Source organism: Giraffa tippelskirchi, chromosome 7 (assembly GCF_054371585.1).
Source record: "Giraffa tippelskirchi isolate mGirTip1 chromosome 7, T2T-mGirTip1v1.2.pri, whole genome shotgun sequence".
Taxonomy (NCBI): Eukaryota; Metazoa; Chordata; class Mammalia; order Artiodactyla; family Giraffidae; genus Giraffa; species Giraffa tippelskirchi.
In genome coordinates this window covers 137,658,011-137,677,388 of record NC_137281.1, presented here as the reverse complement: position 1 = coordinate 137,677,388, position 19,378 = coordinate 137,658,011, and the positions used below count along the sequence as shown (strand labels likewise).

The 19,378-nt window shown below is 43.0% G+C and overlaps 1 long non-coding RNA gene across 2 annotated transcripts in view; it reads right to left on the bottom strand.

Moving 5' to 3' along the window:
- Positions 1 to 7,481: 7,481 nt before the first annotated feature.
- LOC145513482 (uncharacterized) overlaps positions 7,482 to 19,378 on the bottom strand; it is an 80,421-nt gene continuing 68,524 nt past the window's right edge. For both annotated transcript variants that reach the window (XR_014059418.1, XR_014059419.1), the window contains one exon: positions 7,482 to 9,558. This is a non-coding gene — a long non-coding RNA (uncharacterized LOC145513482). The remainder of the gene's footprint in view (positions 9,559 to 19,378) is intronic.

Sequence of the window (19,378 nt, the reverse complement as noted above, 5' to 3'; positions counted from 1 at the left end):
GAATATTCTTTGGAAGGACTGTAGCTGATGCTGAAACTCCAATACTTTGGCCACTTGATGCAAAGAACTGACTGATTGGAAAAGACCCTGATGCTGGGAAAGATTGAAGGCAGGGGGAGAAGGGGATGACAGAGGATGAAATGGTTGCATGGCATCACCAACTCGATGAGCATGAGTTTGAGCAAGCTCTGGGAGTTGGTGATGGATAGGGAATCCTGGCATGCTGCAGTCCATGGGGTCGCAGAGTCAGACATGACTGAGAGAGTGAAGTGACTGACTGACTATCTGCTAATCACAAGGATCTGATGTCATCATGAAGAGTTTTGGGGCTTTTCTAGATATGAGAAGATGAGAAGATGGAGATCATAAAATCTGTTCCTGAAAGTATCTAACTATCTAAAGACCTGTCCCACCAGATTTGCTAGATCATAGAGTGCCTCACTCCACCCTGAACTCCCTCAGGAGGTGTTGAAGGTCAACAGCTGCAGCAGCACAGGTTTTCAGTCTCCACAGAGGCAGATGGCAAATGCCCTTGTTGTTCAGTCATTGGTAATGTTCTTGGCAAGTGCCAATTTGTAGTTGACAAGAGTAATTTATCTAAGGTCAAGCAGTCATTTATAGATAAATCAAATCTAGAATCCAAGCCTCCCCGTGAAATCAAGTGGGGCCCTGTGGGGCTCCCAGGCACAGAGGCCTTTCTGTCCCCCATCTCCTGTAGGCAAGACTCCAGCTTCCATGACCTTCTCTGAGTTCCAAAGGGCAGTTTTTCAATACAGAAACCAGTATGTTTCCCTTTGTCTGGCAAAGCAATAAAGCTCTTCTTTTCTATTTCTCTCAAAATTCTGCCTCCAGGATCTGATTCAGCACTGGTGTAGAGTCAGAGATTTAAGTAACACCCGGTGAATACTTTCTCCATCATACGACGCTGCTTAATGTTGTCAGGAAATGAAACAGAGCAGATCCTGTGAACGTGAATGTGTTAGTTGCTCAGTCGTGTCTGACTCTTTGCTACCCCATGGATGTAGCCTGCCAGGATCCTCTGTCCACGGGATTTACCAGGCAAGAATACCGGAGTGGGTTTCCATTCCCTTCTTCAGGGGATATTCCTGACCCACGAATCTGTCAACTACAAATTGGCACTTACCAAAGGCACTGCCAATGACTGAACAACAAAGGCATTTGCCATCTGCCTCTATGGAGATTAGACTTCCCTGGTGGCTCAGACGGTAAAGCGTCTGCCTACAATGTGGGAGACCCAGGTTTGATCCCTGGGTTGGGAAGATCCTCTGGAGAAGGAAATGGCAACTCACTCCAGTACTCTTGCCTGGAAAATCCAATTGACGGAGGAGCCTGGTAGGCTACAGTCCATGGGGTCGCCAAGAGTCGGATACGACTGAGAGACTAAACTTCTACAGAGACTGAACCTCAGGCTGCCGCAGCTGTTGACCTTCAACAACCCCTGAGGGAGTTCAAGGTGGCGTGAACCACTCTGTGCTCCAGGGAATCTGGTGGGACAGGTCTTTAGATAGTTGGGTGCTTTTAGCAACAGATTTTATGATCTCCATCCTTGCATCTCCTCATATCTAGAGAAACACTAAATCCCTTCATGGTGACATCAGATCCTCATTACTAACAAAAAACGTTTTGTAAAATGAGTACTTCATGGTATTGGACTCCCCCTTCACCAAAACGTTATATATTGGCTTTCCCCGACTGCCGCTTTGGAGCAGTCTCTCAGAGCTCTCTGAGATGCTGCCTCCTGGGCTGCAGTCCTCATTTTGCCCCAAATAAAACTTAACTCGCAACTCTCAAGTTGCACATCTTTTTTTAGTCAACAAATCAAACCCAGATCTCCTGCATTGTAGGCAGATTCTTTACTGTCTTAGCCACCACGGAAACTGGGTCCTCTGGGACCCTCCTAAATACAAAAATATGTTTGTGTTCAGTTCAGTTCAGTCGCTCAGTTGTGTCCAACTCTTTGTGACCCCATGAACCGCAGCACACCAGGTCTCCCTGTTCATCACCAACTCTCGGAGTCCACGCAAACCCATGTCCATTGAGTTGATGATGCCATCAAACCATCTCATCCTCTGTCGTCCCCTTCTTCTCCTGCCCTCAATCTTTCCCAGCACCAGGATCTTTTCCAATGAGTCAGCTCTTCGCATCAAGTGGCCAAAATATTGGAGTTTCAGCTTCAACATCAGTCCTTCCAATGAACACCCAGGACTCCTTTAGAATGGTCACGTTGGATCTCCTTGCTGTCCAAGGGACTCTCAAGAGTCTTCTCCAACATCACAGTTCAAAAGCATCAATTCTTCGGCGCTCAACTTTCTTCACCGTCCAACTCTCACATCCATACATGACCACTGGAAAAACCATAGCCTTGACTAGACAGACCATTGTTGGCAAAGTAATGCCTCTGCTTTTTAATATGCTGTCTAGGTTGGTCATAGCTTTCCTTCCAAGGAGTAAGCATCTTTTAATTTCATGAATGCAGTCACCATCTGCAGTGATTTTGGAGCCCAGAAAAATAAAGTCCGACACTGTTTCTACTGTTTCCCCATTTATTTGCCATGAAGTGATGGGACTGGATGCCATGATCTTAGTTTTCTGAATGTTGAGCTCTAAGCCAACTTATTCACTCTCGTCTTTCACTTTCATCAAGAGGCTCTTTAGTTCTTCACTTTCTGCCATAAGGGTGGTGTCATCTGCATATCTGAGGTCATTGATATTTCTCTCAGCAATCTTCATTCCAGCTTGTGCCTCGTGCAGCCCAGCATTTCTCATGATGTACTCTGCATAGAAGTTAAATAAGCAGGGTGACAGTATACAGCCTTGACATACTCCTTTTCCTATTTGGAACCAGTCTGTTGTTCCATGTCCAGTTCTAACTGTTGCTTCCTGACCTGCATACAAATTTCTCAAGAGGCAGGTCAGGTGGTCTGGTATTCCCATCTCTTTCAGAATTTTCCACAGTTTGTTATGATCCACACAGTCAAAGGCTTTGGCATAGTCAATAAAGGAGAAATAGATGTTTTTCTGGAAATCTCTTGCTTTTTCGATGATCCAGCAGATGTTGGCAATTTGATCTCTGGTTCCTCTGCCTTTTCTAAATCCAGCTTGAACATCTGGAAGTTCACGGTTCACGTATTGCTGAAGCCCAGCTTGCAGAATTTTAAGCATTACTTTACTAGCGTGTGAGATGAGTGCAACTGTGCGATAGTTTGAGCATTCTTCGGCATTGCCTTTCTTTGGGATTGGAATGAAGACTGACCTTTTCCAGTCCTGTGGCCACTGCTTCCTCCATTTCTTATTTGTAAGAAAAGCCTCCCAGAGTATCCCTGAGTTTCAAAGGGCAGACTCAAGCAGTTACTAGTTAGAGAAGTTAGGGAAAGCAGAAACAAAAGAAAAACAGTCAGGAAATAATAGTGAAGCAACAAAACAGAATCTTAGTTTCTCCTCAAGGGATATACATAACAATCTGATACAGATCTTTGAATTGTTCTGTAGGAACTAAAGCTCCTCACAGGTGGGAGATGGTAACTAGATGCTGAGATTCCAGACTGGCTGGAACCAGAAGGCTGATGATTGAGATTCCTGTAATATCTCCCTGTTACCTCACCACCAACCAATCAGAAGAAAGTCACATACCTGCAGCCCTCACCCATCAGTCAGTTCAGTTCAGTTCAGTCGCTCAGTCGTGTCCGACTCTTTGCGACCCCATGGGCTGCAGCACGCCAGGCTTCCCTGTCCATCACCAATTCCCGGAGCTTATTCAAATGCATATCCATGGAGTCGGTGATGCCATCCAACCATCTCATCCTCTGTCTTCCCCTTCTCCTCCTGCTTTCAATCTTTCCCAGCATCAGGGTCTTTTCCAATGAGTCAGTTCTTTGCATCAGGCAGCCAAAGTATTGGAGTTTCAGCTTCAGCATCAGTCCTTCCAAAGAATATTCAGGAATGATTTGCTTTAGAATTGACAGCTTTGATCTCCTTGCAGTCCAAGGGACTCTCAAGAGTCTTCTCCAACACCACAGTTCAAAAGCATCAATTCTTTGGCGCTCAGCTTTCCTTATAGTCCGTCTCTCACATCCATACATGACTACTGGAAAAACTATAGTGAGGACATGTCTCTGGGCACACTTTTATGTATATTTTTGGTTCTTTTGAAGCTTAATAATGTTCTATATAGTAAAAAATAAAGTTTAATAAAGAAAGATGGGAGAAAATCTAAATGCTGGAGAAGCTCCAGTGAAGATGGAGAAGCTCTATACAGTCAGGAGAAACAAGACCGGGAGCTGACTGTGGCTCAGATCATTAACTCCTTATTGCCAAATTCAGACTTAAATTGAAGAAAGTAGGGGAAACCACTAGACCATTCAGGTATGACCTAAATCAAATCCCTTATGATTATACAGTGGAAGTGAGAAATAGATTCAAGGGATTAGATCTGTTAGACACAGTGCCTGAAGAACTATGGACAGAGGTTCATGACATTGTACAGGAGGCAGGGATCAAGACCATCCCCAAGAAAAAGAAATGCAAAAAGGCAAAATGGCTGTCTGAGGAGGCCTTACAAATAGCTGTGAAAAGAAGAGAATGAAAGGCAAAGGAGAAAAGGAAAGATATACCCATTTGAATGCAGAGTTTCAAAGAACAGCAAGGAGAGATAAGAAAGCCTTCCTAAGGGATCAATGCAAAGAAATAGAGGGAAATAATAGAATGGGAAAGACTAGAGATCTCTTCAAGAAAATTAGAGATACCAAGGGAATATTTCATGCAAAGATGGGCTCAATAAAGGACAGAAATGGTATGGACCTAACAGAAACAGAAGATATTAAGAAGAGGTTGCAAGAATACACAGAAGAACTATACAAAAAAGATCTTCACAACTCAGATAATCATGATGGTGTGATCACTCACCTAGAGCCAGACATCCTGGAGCGTTAAGTCAAGTGGGCCTTAGAAAGCATCACTATGAAAAAAGCTAGTGGAGGTGATGGAATTCCAGTTGAACTATTTCAAATCCTGAAAGATGATGCTGTGAAAGTGCTGCACTCAATATGCCAGCAAATTTGGAAAACTCAGCAGTGGCCACAGGACTGGAAAACGTCAGTTTTCATTCCAATCTCAAAGAAAGGCAATGCCAAAAAATGTTCAAACTACCACACAATTACAGTCATCTCACATGCTAGCAAAGTGATGCTCAAAATTCTCCAAGCCAGGCTTCAACAGTATGTGAACTGAGAACTTCCAAATGTTCAAGCTGGATTTAGAAAAGGCAGAGGAACCAGAGATCAAATTGCCAACATCTGTTGAAGCATTGAAAAAGCAAGAGAATTCCAGAAAAACATCTATTTCTGCTTCATTGACTATGTTAAAATAAAACCTTTGACTGTGTGGATCACAACAAACTGTGGAAAATTCTGAAAGAGATGGGAATACTAGACCACCTGACCTGCCTCATGAGAAATCTGTATGCAGGTCAAGAAGCAACACTTAGAACTGGACAACAGGCTGGTTCCCAATCGGGAAAGGAGTACGTCAAAGCTGTATATTGTCACCCTGCTTATATAACTTCTATGCAGAGTACATCATGAGAAATGCTGGACTGGATGAAGCACAAGCTGGAATGAAGATTGCTGGGAGAAATATCAATGACCTCAGATATGCAGATGACACCACCCTTATGGCAGAAAGTGAAGAAGAACTAAAGAGCCTTTTGATGAAAGTGAAAGACGAGAGTGAATAAGTTGGCTTAAAGCTCAACATTCAGAAAACTAAGATCATGGCATCTGGTCCCATCACTTCCTGGCAAATAGTTGGGGAAACAATGAAAACAGTGAGAGATTTATTTTCTTGTACTCCAAAATCACTGAAGATGGTGACTGCAGTCATGAAATTTAAAGACACTTGCTCCTTGGAAGAAAGGTTATGACCAACCTAGACAGCAAATTACAATGCAGAGACATTACTTTGCCAACAAAGGTCCATCTAGTCAAAGCTATGGTTTTTCCAGTGGTCATGTATGGATGTGAGAGTTGGACCATAAAGAAAGCTGAGCGCCAAAGAATTGATGCTTTTGAACTGTGATGTTGGAGAAGACTCTTGAGAGTCCCTTGGACTGCAAGGAGATCCAACCAGTCCATCCTAAAGGAGATCAGTCCTGGGTGTTCATTGGAAGGACTGATGCTGAAACTCCAATACTTTGGCCACTTGATGCGAAGAACTGACTCATTGGAAAAGACCCTGATACTGGGAAAGATTGAAGGCAGGAGGAGAAGGGGACAACAGAGGATGAGATGGTTGGATGGCATCACCAACTCAACGAACAGGAATTTGAGTAAACTCTGGGCACTGGTGATGGACAGGGAGGCCTGGCATGCTGCAGTCCATGGGGTTGCAAAGAGTCGGACTCGACTGAGCGACTGAACTGAACTGAATGCAAACAAGGGCAAATAAGTCCAAATATGCCTGCTAGTGTCTCTAAACTCCAAGCCCAGCCTTTTATACTCTGCTTTGTGAGGTTGGAGCAAAGGTTCTGCAAACCACATTTCCACTTTGCCTGCTGCCTCTCTGTTGAGCTCCACCTAGCAGAGCCAAGAGAGGACTTGTTTGCCTCTCTGATGGCAATTCCTGTGAGTCTCCCTGCAGCCACGTCTTCACCCTGGCAGCAGAGTTCCTTCTCATAGCAGCAGTGAAATGAAGCTTACAGTTTTTCCAACACTTAAAAAAGTAGTCTCATTACATCAGTTTAGAGACACCAGCACCAACCAGCAGGCACCCCCTTCTCAAGCTCTTAAGTTTCCAATCCTATGGGACCCTTCAAGGAAGTCACAGAAGCCAGCCCCAGCCAAGTGTCCCCTTTCCCTCAGAGGAGCTCTGAGTTTCAATTCCACAATTCCTTTCTAAGTTTCTGAGTTTTAAAAATATTGACATATGGACATTATCGTGTAAAGCACAGGAAGCTCAGCTTGGTGCTCTGTGATCACGTAAAGGAGTGGGATGGGGAAGCGAGGGGTAGGAGGGAGGTCCGAGAAGGAGGGGATATACGTATATACATAGTTGACTCACTTCATTTTACAACAGAAACTAACACAACATTGTAAAACCAATTAAAAAAATTCAACTTCCTTCTTTTATTCTCTCAGCAGTAGGGGTGGTAACTGCTTTCTATTGTTGCTATGAGAACGCAGAGTAGCAGTTCCCAGAGTGCAGTTTGTGGGTCCCTGTGGAGGGTTCTTGAGGCTTTCAGGGAATCCATGAGGTGGAAAATATTTTCAAAATAATTGTAAGACATGCTTTTCCTTTTTCTGTGTTGACATTTGCACTGATGGTGCCTAAGGCATAATGAATAAGAATGTTGACCCTTTAGCATGAATAAAGGCAGTGCCACGCTAGCAGTCACTGTATTTTTTACCATTATGTACTTTCAGGGGAAAAAATCCAGTTCTACTTAAGAATCACCCTTGACAAAGCAGTGAAATTAGTAACTTTATTAAATCATGATTCTTATGTTCAGATCATTTTGTTGACTACGAATTGGCACTTGCCAAGAACAAACTGGCAGAGCAGGTCTTTAGACAGTTAGACATTTTCAGGAACTCATTTCACGATCTTACATCTCTTCATATCTAGAAAAGCACTAAATCCCTTCATGGTGACATCAGCTCCTCATGACTAGCAGAAAACATTTTGTAAAGGAAGTGTTGATTGCACTGAACTCCCCCTTCACCAAAATCTTATCTATTGACCTTCCCCCACTGCCTCTTTGGAGCAGTCTCTTAGAGCTATCTGAGGTGCGGTCTGCTTGGATGTAGTCCTCACTTTGCTCAAAATAAAACTTAACTAACAACTCTCACAATGTGCATCTTTTTAGTCAACAACTTCAATATTCTTATGATACCTGAAACATTTGTGCTAGAGAGTAAAATGTGATGTTATCACTGTCTCAAGGAATAGCACATGCACAATTGTTTGAGTTAGCTGAACTAGCCATATTTTTCATTGCACACCAATTTTTACTTTCAGAAACAATGAACAGGCAAACTATGGTTACTCAGACTTGGACATTTAGCAGACTTTTCTCAAAAATGAACAAAGTAAGCCTGTCACTTCAAGGAAAACAACTGACAGTTTTTGTTGCCAATGACAAAATATGAGCTTCCAAACTGAATTTAAAAATTTGGATATGCATCTGTCATTGTGAGCTAGATAGTTTCCAATACTTTAAAAACTTTTCTGATGAGATTCGTGGTGATATTAACAAATGGGAACTTTTTTGAATGATGTATAATGAAATATGGCAACATTTGAAATATCTGCATCATGAAGTCAACTGATATTTTCCAATGACCGATGCATGTGATTACTAAATCATGCATGAGTAAAAGATCCTTTCAAACTGCAAGACAGACCAATGGATTTTAATACAACAGATTAACAAAATGTTTTTTAGATATAGTTTTAGATTCTACATTGCAACCAATCTTTAAGAAACTACTATTTATCTAGTTTTGGTGTAATATCAAAAAATACAATAATTATTATCTGAAAAGTCTATTAAAATATCCTCCCTTTTCTAACTACATATCTATGTAGTTAGATATGGATTTTCTTCACATATTTTGAACAAAACAACAAAGACTGAATGCAGAAACAGATACAAGTATCCAGCTGACTTCTATTAAGCCAGATATGAAAAAGATTAGCAAAAATGTTAAATAATGCCACTTTCCCCATTAAATTTTTATATAGTTGTTTTTCATGAAAATAGTTATTTCTGTTAACATGCAATGAGTTGGAAAGTAAAGTGAAAGTCCCTCAGTCGTGTCCAACTCTTTGTGACCCCATGGACTGTAGCCTGCCAGGCTCCTCTGTCCATGGGATTCTCCAGGCAAGGATATTGGAGTGGGTTCAGTTCAGTTCATTCATTCAGCTGTGTCTGACTCTTTGTGACCCCATGGACTGCAGCACGCCAGGCTTCCCTGTCCTTCACCAACTCCCAGAGCCTACTCAAACTCATGTCCATTGAGTTGGTGATGCCATCCAACCATCTCATCCTCTGTCATCCCCTTCTCCTCCCGCCTTCAATCTTTCCCAGCATCAGGGTCTTTTCCAATGAGTCAGTTTTCGCATCAGGTGGCCAAAATATTGGAGTTTCAGCTTCAGCATCAGTCCTTCCAATGAATATTCAGGACTCATTTCCTTTAGGATTGCCTGGTTTGATCTCCTTGCAGTCCAAGGGACTCTCAAGAGTCTTCTCCAACACCATAGGTCAAAAGCATCAGTTCTTCAGCGCTCAACTTTCTTTATAGTCCAACTCTCACATCCATACATGACTACTGGAAAAACCATAGCTTTGACTAGATGGACCTTTGTTGGCAAAGTTCTGTCTCTGCTTTTTAATATTCTGTCTAGGTTGGTCATAGCTTTTCTTCCAAGGAGTAGGTAGCCGTCCTCTTCTCCAGGGGATCTTCCCAACCCAGGGATCAAACCCAGGTCTCCTGCACTGCAGGCAGATTCTTTACCATCTGAGCCAGATGTTTTTATTTTCAGCTTTATTGAGATACAATTGACATATAATGTAAGTTTAAGGGGTACAATGCAATGATTTGATATACATATATCTTGCAAAATGATTACCACAATAAAGTTAATTAGCACATCATCACCTCACATACTCACCATTTTGTGTGTGTGTATGTGTGTGTGTGTGTGTGTATGGTGAAAACTTTTAAGATCTACTTTCTTAGCAACATTCAAGTATAGAAAACAGCATTGTTAACTGAAGTCACTATGCTATATGTTAGATCTACAGAACATATTCACCTTATAACTGGAAGTTTATACCCTATATCCATCTTTTCCCTACACATTTTCCCCACTTACCTTGCCTGTTATTTTTAAATTTTTTTAAAAAATAAATGTTGTTGAAAAGTTCTATTTTATTTTCTAACACTGGTGATAAATGTGAATGTTGAATGTGAAAGTTGCTCAGTAGTGTCCGACTCTTTGAGACCCCATGGACTATACAGCCCATGGAATTCTCCAGGCCAGGATACTGAAGTGGGATTCTTTACCAACTGAGCTTACTGGTGATAAATACCACTGGCTTTAGCCAACATATGAACTCCTTGGGGTCCTCTGTGAGTTTGTAAAAGTATTTTAAAAACTCCTGAAGCCAAAAAGTTCGGGGATTGCTGCCTTAAAGTTCTTTTTAAATCTGTTCAAGTACCTACTTATTAATACCTAATTAACAAATATTTATATTAAATTTTCTCTGTTAAAATAACTTTTGTGGTTTCTGCCTCCTGACTTGATCCTGACAGATATACAAATATATTTTAAATGTATAACGTAACCTTACTGAAGTGAGGGGGGAAGAATTAATCCAAAGAATTTTTGAGCACAACATTTTGATTATATACACTCAATCTAGTGAAAACAAAATTGTAAACTCTTTTTCAGTTTATTTTCTACAGTATTATATCCTCTAGTAGTACAGCAAAATTCTGAAACCATGGGCAAATGAACATATATGTCAATGTTGTTGGGAGCCAGGGTTCTTACCATGGAGAAGTGTTCTTACATGGAGATACATTTATGGGATGGGCTGGATTGGAATTGAATGTGTTACATGAATTCATGACTTCTAAGATCCAAACACACATACTTCCACAACTGCCACCATTACCATTGCTGTCAAGGTACAAAACACATTATCACCCCATAAAGTCCTTCTTGTGTCCCTTTGCAGTTATGTTTATCCTGCATGGTTGAATTTCTTGCATCTGTGAGTCAAAATTAAAAATTTTTGTTCATCCATCATTTTTTCAAAAATATTTTCCACTTCTCCCCTTGTTTTATTATTTTTAAAATTTATTTATGAGTTATTTTACTTTTTCGGCTGTGTGGGGTCTTTGTTGCTGCTTGAGCAATTTCTCTAGTTGTGGTGTGTGGGCCTGTCTATGGTGTGCGAGCTTCAGGAGTTGCCGCACACGGGCTCTAGAGCATGGGCTCCGTAGTTGTGATGCACAGGCTTAGTTGCCTGGAGGCACATGAGCTCTTCCTGAATGAGGGCTCAGACCCGTGTCCCCTGCATTGGCAGGTGGGATTCTTAACCGCTGGGTCATCAGGGAAGTCCCTCTCCCCTTGTTTTGTTACTACCAACATATGTAAATCAGACTTTGTGATGTTTTTCCATAGGTCATTGAAACTTCATTCATTTTTGTTCATTCTTTTTCCTTGGTGTGCTTCAGTTTGAATAGTTTCTATTGCTGTGTTTTTAATTTCACTGATATTTTTCCTTTGCAGTGTCTAATTTTTCATTTCAGAGGTTGCATTTTTTTACTTCTAAAAGTTCTATTTGGTTCCTTTTTATAGTTTCTATTTCTCTCTTGGTTATGCTTTCCTTCACATCCTTTAGCATACTTATAATGCTTTAAAAGGGTCTCACCTGCTAATTGCATCATATCTTTCATTTTTTGACTTCTCTCTCTCTTTTTTGTATGTCAAGTAACTTTTTTTAACAAATGCGGGACATTGTAAATGTTACACTGTTGAAGGACCAATTTTTTTTTCTTCCTTCAAAGAGTTTTGAATTTTGTTCTGGTGGTCAAAGTCTTTTACAGATCATGATGAGTTTGCAAGCTTTGTTGGGGCCGATCTTCAGTTCAGTTCAGTCGCTCAGTCATGTCCGACACTTTGCGACCCCATGAATCGCAGCATGCCAGGCTTCCCTGTCCATCACCAACTCCCAGAGTTTACTCAAACTCGTGTCTATCAAGTCGGTGATGCCATCCAGCCATCTCATCCTCTGTCGTCCCCTTCTCCTCTTGCCCCTAATCCTTCCCAGCATCAGGGTCTTTTCCAGTGAGTCAACTCTTCGCATGAGGTGGCCAAAGTATTGGAGTTTCAGCTTCAACATCAGTCTTTCCAATGAACACCCAGGGCTGATCTCCTTTAGGATGGACTGGTTGGATCTCCTTGCAGGGGCTGATCTTGAGTGACCTTTACTGCAGGGCTATTTGGGTCTCATTCCCAAGGTCTTGCTTTTCTAAGGTCTTTACTGAATATTCCAGATGTTCAGTGTGGTCTCCTTCTTCTAGCTGATTAGAGCTCAGTAACTCCAACCATGTACAAGCTTCTGGAGGTGTTCAGTCTGCAGCTCCCCAGTACTTGTTCTTTCCTCCATAGTTGCTTTTTTCCCCCAAATCATGAAAACTATGCATGCGTCCTAGTATTCAGCCAAATCCTTATAAGAACTCCGGTAAAGCTTTCTACAGTTCTTCCTCTGAGTAGTTCTCTTGGTTCTCTGTCTGGCAAATTCCAATTGACTCAGCCTCCCCTGGGTCTTTGTCTCCTCCACTCAGTAAGATTCGATTCCTATGTCCTGCTTGTTTCCCATCCCTGCACTGTGGTCTGGAATGTGCTTCTAGGCAAAATGCAGAAGCAATCTAGGGATCACCCCCTTTTGCTTCCATTCTCTCAGCAAATGTGAGAGACAGTGGTTTCATACATTTTGTATAGTTTTCTAAATGTTTACCATTGGAGAGCTGGTCCAATATTTGCCTGCTTGGTTTTTGATCATGTGAACTGACAGGTACACTTTCTCTACTTCTAGGCAGTTCCACCTGCTCCTCTTTCTCCATATGCACATAAATGAAAATAAATGCTTAAAACCAAAGGTCCTGGATTTTGGTCCTGGTCCTTTGGAACCAGTCCTGCTGGTATGTGAGCCCCGTTCTATCTTAGCCCCATGAAAGAAATTCTCTGAGGATTACCGTAGAGCTAATCATAAACTCTGGTGCTAAAGGATATATCCTTCAGACCCTTCCAAAAGATCACATGGCACCACTGTATTTTTTTCAGCATCCATAAATAAAGTTTTATTGGCACATACCCATGCTCATCCATTTACATATTTGTCTCTGGCTATTTTCATGCTACAATAGCAGAGTTGAGTAGTTGCAACAGAGCTGTATGTGGCCTGCACAGCCTAAATTATTTACTATCTGATCCTTCACAGAAAAAGTTTGCTGATTCCTAGTCTGGAGTGTAGGTGGGGGCTAGCAGTCCATGGAATAAGACTGTACCAAATAACAGGGGTCTGGATGATATCATCAAGGAAGCTGGTTAGACGTCAATAGGAGGGTCATGACGCAGGAGGAATTCAGAGCCTAAGGAGAGAGGACCAAGCAAAGACACCTGGCAAGGAATGATGGAGAGGAGAGCTGGGGGGTGCGGTGGGGGCGGGGGGGACACAGAACAAGATAAAATGTTCTGTATTCACAAAATGTCTTTGTATTTTTTAATCAAGACACTTTTTTTTTATAAACAGGTATAAAATAGAATAGAAAAAGAAAGGTAGGAGATACACCAAAAGGTTAACAATAATTATCTTAGAGAAATGAAATTTTGAATGTTTTTTCTTTTTGCTTTTCCAGAGTTTCTAAACTTTCAAATAATGAACACATGCTGCCTTTATAACAAGATGATGAATGATGCGGTATGTTTGTGCACTCTTCCCACATGGTGACGTTTCACTGTGTCTTTTTAAGGTTATAGGAGTGATTGATGTGGAGGATATTCAGCCCTCCTGGGTGATGGTCAAGCTCTGCCCTTACTCAACAGAACAGGCCTATTGAATTCTCACACCCTTCTTACCCTCTTCTCCCCAAACAAAAGATTATTTGAAGAGTTTCCTTGTTCTCTAAGCAAACGACATCAACTTCAAAAAACCTTTTTCTCAGAAGGGTTTCCAGGACATTCTGATAAAGCCAAATCTCCTACAGGTGTGAAGTCCAGGATCCAGGAGAAAGAGGAGATGCTGCCAGGTTCCACATGGGCACCGGCATGACTGTGCACTAGGTTCCTGGGCATCCTCTCAGGCACAGCTGGCAACTGTGAGCTGTGCCTGGGCATTGCCCTCAGCACAACTAAGGGCAGAGGAGAGGACAGAGTTCCTGCAAATGGGACTCACAGGGCCTGCACTCCAAGTCCTACATCCCCAAAGACAAAACAAGAAATCTGCTCCTCAAAACTCCAGACCAGGAACTCTGGAGACATTAGCATATTCTGGCAAGCGGCCAGATGGCTAATAGATAGCAGGTAATTCAGGAAACAATTAGAAGCCTGTGCCCACACAGATCAGTTGCAAACACTGACCTCTGTCATTCAGGATATGGCCCTGAAAGTAAAGAACCCTTTCTTCTTTCACTGTCAGGGGTTGGGGAAATGTCCAATCTCTCTCTCTCTTCTACGATGTGGTGACAAGTTAACAAGTGCTGAGTCTCCAGTAGGCACTTCTGCCCCCCTAAGCACAGGGTGGGGAGACCCAGCAGGTCCGCTCCCATGAGGCCGAGTGCCCAGGAGGAGGGAAGCAACCCCTCCGGTGCCGGCCACAAGGTGGGAGGCCCACGCCAGCTTTCTTTTTCACCATTTACTGCCTGTGTCTCCACTCTTCGTGCCCTTCTTGCCCACATTTCTGCCCTGACCTGCCCCTTTCAGAGTCTATGCCTGGCTTCAGAGGGAGGTCTTTCTAGTCCTGCTTTTGCCTTCCCAAGTCAGTACACTGCATTCCCCCAGCTGGCCCCCTCCCTCTACACACATACACACACACACACACTTGGTTTGATTTGGGGAGTCGGGGGAAGGAGCAAGATTCAGAAAGAAAAGCTTCTGTTTACTTATGAGGAATGCAAGTGTATTCACTGTCACAGATTTTATCTTTTGTGTATCATTTGTTTCATTGTCATTTGATGTATCATTGTTGCTTTCAAAACTATTTTTTCTTCAAAACTTCTTTATCCTTTTCTCCAGCAAGATGTACAGAATTTGAATGTAAACAGGAATGCAATGACAGATTGAGGCATTCTCACTTTCTCTTAAGTAGATGGAAACCGCTAATAATTCTCTTCTTATATATTATGTAAAATCAGTCAGACTTTTCCTGTCTCTACATTTGGCCCCTATTTTTCTCTTATAAAATCAACAGTAATAACAGTAATAGTAATAACAGTAGCTACCATGTTTTGAGCACTAAGACGTGCTGGACTGTGCTAAGTACTTTGTATGCATTGTTTTATTTAACCCTTTCCACCATCCTGTTTTATTATCTCCATTGTATAGATGAGAAAATAGAGGACTGCATGGAAACATTCAATAACTGTTCAGAGTTTTTTTTTTTAAGACAGAGTCAGCAAAGACTATGACATTCAAATCCCTGCCTGTCATATTCCAAAGTCCTGTCATATTCCAAAGTCGTTCAGTGGTGTCCAACTCTTCGCGACCCTATGGACCGTAGCCCACCAGGCTCCTCCATCCATGGGACTCTCCAGGCAAGAGTACTGGAGTGGGGTGCCATTGCTTTCTCCAGTAGTTGCATGAGTCAAGCATTATTTTTCACCAACCTCTGCCACCCTATGCCACACATACCATTTAAACTGAGGGTCAGAGGAGAAGTGATTTGTTCAAGGCCACAATGCTGATAAGTGGAGGCAGAATGTGGTTTTGGATTCTCAAATCTACACTTATCTTACTATATCCTCTGTCTTTCAGCAACCCTTGAGTTAGGCCTTTTAAAACAACATGAGGAATGGAGCCAGGCTCTTTGGCTCTTTACTTATTCAGTGGTCAACAGTTTGGAAACTACGCTGAGCAGATTAAAGTATGGGCTCTAGAATCAAATTCCCAGAGTCAGAATCCCAGCTCTTTCACTTACAAGTTACATGACTTTGGCAAGCCACTGCGCTTCAGTTTCCTCATCTAATAAGAAAAGCACCCACTCTGAAGGTCACTATGAATGAGGTATGTGAAAGGAGCTTAGGACCATGCTTGGCATGAAGAAAGCTTTCAATAAATGGAAGTTATTATTGCTACTTAGCCATTTTGCTTAGCGCCCAATAGCTGGATTGACAGAGAAATTTTCAGCTAATATACGTTACATTTGCCTGCCAAAGGCAAGCCCTCCAGACCTCTCTGCCTTGGCTTGAGTTCTTCCCAAGAGCAGACTCTGGGGCAAAGATTCAAGCTGCAAGTAGTTGATGGGGGTGGTGATTCCAGAAAGTTCTTTGAGAGAGTAGGGAAAGTGAGACAAGAAAGGAAACAAGTCAACAAAGGCAGTTAGTGAGCTGCTCACCACTGGCTGAGGGGAGGGGGTCTCTATCCTACTGGGCTCCCCCGAGGACCCTGGTACACAGACCCCAAGGGTAAAGGTTGCTCCTGGGGCATTCGGTCCCTGTCGACCTCAGGGCTAAGCTTGGCCCACGGGCCGCCAGGGTACACCTGCAGGCAACAAGCAGCAGAAAGCTGTTGTAAGTGAGGAATACATTGTAGATGACTCTGGAGCAGGCCAGGAACGTATGGGTGGGGCCGTACTTATCAGCTTTACTATAATCTAGGGGTATTTTTTTTTCTCAAATACATTCGCCAAACAATCCCATTGTTTGCTCTGGATCTAGTTTTGAAAAGCAAAATTTCCTGTTTGAATTACAAGTGCCTGCTTTGAAGTGGCTTTAGAAATTCTAGATAATCAAGGCCCCCTTAAAGCTTCCATACTCAGAACAGTCCAGCTCATTTCTGCACACTGTGCCTTGTAGTTTACAAAATACTTTTGCATATATGACCTCATTTAATCCTCACAATAAGCAGTGAGGTAGATGATAGTCCTCTTGACTATCTTGGGATTGATAGCAATCCCAGAGTTGTCAATACTCCTACCAGGGATTAGAAACAGGTTAGTGGTTTCAGCTGATACACAATTCCGAGACCCTGAGGCAAGTTTCATAGCATCTCTTCTCTACCTGAGTAGTCCCGAATGGACCTAAAAGGTCCACTCTCCTCAGGTTTGAAAACTTAAGTATACTGATGCTTTGAAAATAATAAGGCAACCCAGTTGCTTTATTCATTTTTCTGAGTACATATATAACAAGATGTTAGAAATTTTGAAGGCAGTAGAGCTCACATTCCAAGGAGAGGTAACAGACCATGGTTCAGGCTTTGGAAGAAAGGAAGCCAGAGAAAATGAGTTTACTATTGTACTCCTCATGCATAGTGACAAAACAGCCAGGAGCTTGGAAATGAAAAAAGAGGGTTTCTGAACAAAGTTTTTGCTGTATTGTGAGTCCAGTCCCATCACTGGGCTCCCCCAGGGAGTATAGGGCCCTTGTCACAAGCCTAGAATAATGGGGATCAACTTGTCCACTGAGAGAGCTTAATATGTGTCCCTCCAAGTTTAGGGGACCCTGTGCACAGGTACAGAAAATCTAGAGGACAAGTGATGGGCTGACTATGGCTTTGATTGAGGAGTAGAGGGAAGGTCAAGGGGAGGAAGCTATGTCAGCTTGGGCTTCAAACCTAGCCTTCTGTACTCAGCCTTGTGATCTAGAGCTGGGGACTCTGCAAATCAGATTTTAGCTTTGCCAACTGGCTCCAGATTCGCTCTTCCAATGGGAGACACTAGAGGGAGACAGCACGGCTGGAGGAGTAAGAAGGGGCTTGTTCCTTCCTGTCTGGGTTTCCTGTTCCTATCCGTGTCAGCCTAGTCTCCCCTCTTCACCCTGGCAGTGAAGGTGAATCTTGTAGCAAAATTTGTACGCAGTTTTTATGCAGGATGTGTATGCAGTTCACCATTTCCCCAACACTTACAGCCTCATCACACTCCCCCCTCCCAAGAGACACTGGGTTCCCATACCCTATCTCCCCCACTCTCCCCTCCCAAACCACCTGGACCCCTCTGTAGCTCAGAGATGCCAGCTCAGCTAAGCAGAACCTCCTCCTCAACATCTGATTTCAGGTTTCTAAGTTTTAACAGTTCCCACCTCTTCCCACACCTGGTCCTAGGGGTGGGGGCTGCTCCTGCAGTTGCTAACTCTGTGATACTTTAGTGCACTCTTTTTGCCTTTTCTGTTACCTAGTTAACAACTTTACACTTAGTTCCAATCATTAGATGACCCTCTTTGTTTAAATAACTGATATTTCTGTCTCTTTGCCAATCCCTGATACCCCTCTTAATGAAAACTGGAGAACTGGAGTATCTCAGGGGACAGAGTGGGGATAAGAGTCCACGAGGCCTCTGGGGAGAAAGGCTGGAAGATTCTCAGAGTAGTTTCTTTTTTTGAATCATGGAGATCTGTGAAAGACTGATGAAAACAACGCACTTTCTTCTCTAGAAACTGTAAGTATCTGTCAACACCCCCCCCACCTCCAACCCTCACACACAATCAATCCTACACCCAGTTATAGGGGTTGTGTGTGCTTGTGTGTGTGCCTGCTGAGTCACTTCAGTCGTGTCCGACTCTTTGCGACCCTATGGACTGTAGCCCACCAGGCTCCTCTGTCCATGGGATTCCCCAGGCAAGAATACTGGAGTGGGCTGCCATTTCCTCCTCCAGGGGATCTTCCCAACCCAGAGATGGAACCCGGGTCTCCTGCATTGGTAGGCAGGTTCTTTACCACTAGCGCCACCTTATAGGGGTTGTGTGTTAGTCACTCAGTTGTATCCAACTCTTTGTGACCCCTTGTGGACCCCAAATCTCAGGTTCATAATTCCTGTGGTAGAATGCTGGCCAGATTGAGTCTCTCTCATGAAGAAAATCCGGTTGGCTTTCAGAGGCTGTTGCCTCAGAAAAGTCTAACAAAAGGACCGTCAGTACTGGGTTGCCAAGGAGCTGTCCTAGATTTTCAAACTCCCTGAATTTGAGATAAATATCCCGACTGTGGACCTGCCAACCATCCCGGATCTGTAGTTCTTTTGCATCTGAAGCTTTAAAACTGTATCTTTTTCAGTGGCAATTATTTTAATTATGGGGGTTTAGCCAACAAGAATGAAGCATTCTGAGGCAGAGCCTTGTTTGGGGGCTCTCCTCCCTAGAGGCCCTGCCTGGCTGACCCAGCCAGTTGACCTGGCCAGGTTCCAGTAGCTCTGTGCCCTTCAGTGACCTGCTACTGTGGAGACCTCCTGGAGAGAAAGGCAAGTCGCCACCTCCTGGGCGGCTCTATTATTGCATGCCAAGTTTCCGGAAAGCAATTGTTATTCAGTCACTCAGTAGTGTCCGACTCTTTGTGACCCCATGGACTGTAGCAGGTCAGGCTTCCCTGTCCTTCACTGTCTCCCAGAGTTTGCTCAAACTATGTCCATTGAGTCGGTGATGCCATCCAACCATCTCGTCCTCTGTCGCCCCTTCTCCTTTTACCTTCAATTTTTCCCAGCCTCAGGGTCTTTTCCAACGAGTTGCCTCTTCGTATCAGGTGGCCAAAGTATTGGAGCTTCAGCTTCAGCATCAGCCCTTCCAATGAATATTCAGGGTTGATTTCCTTTAAGAATGATCTCCTTTAAGTTTGATCTCCTTGCTGTCCAAGAGACTCTCAAGAGTCT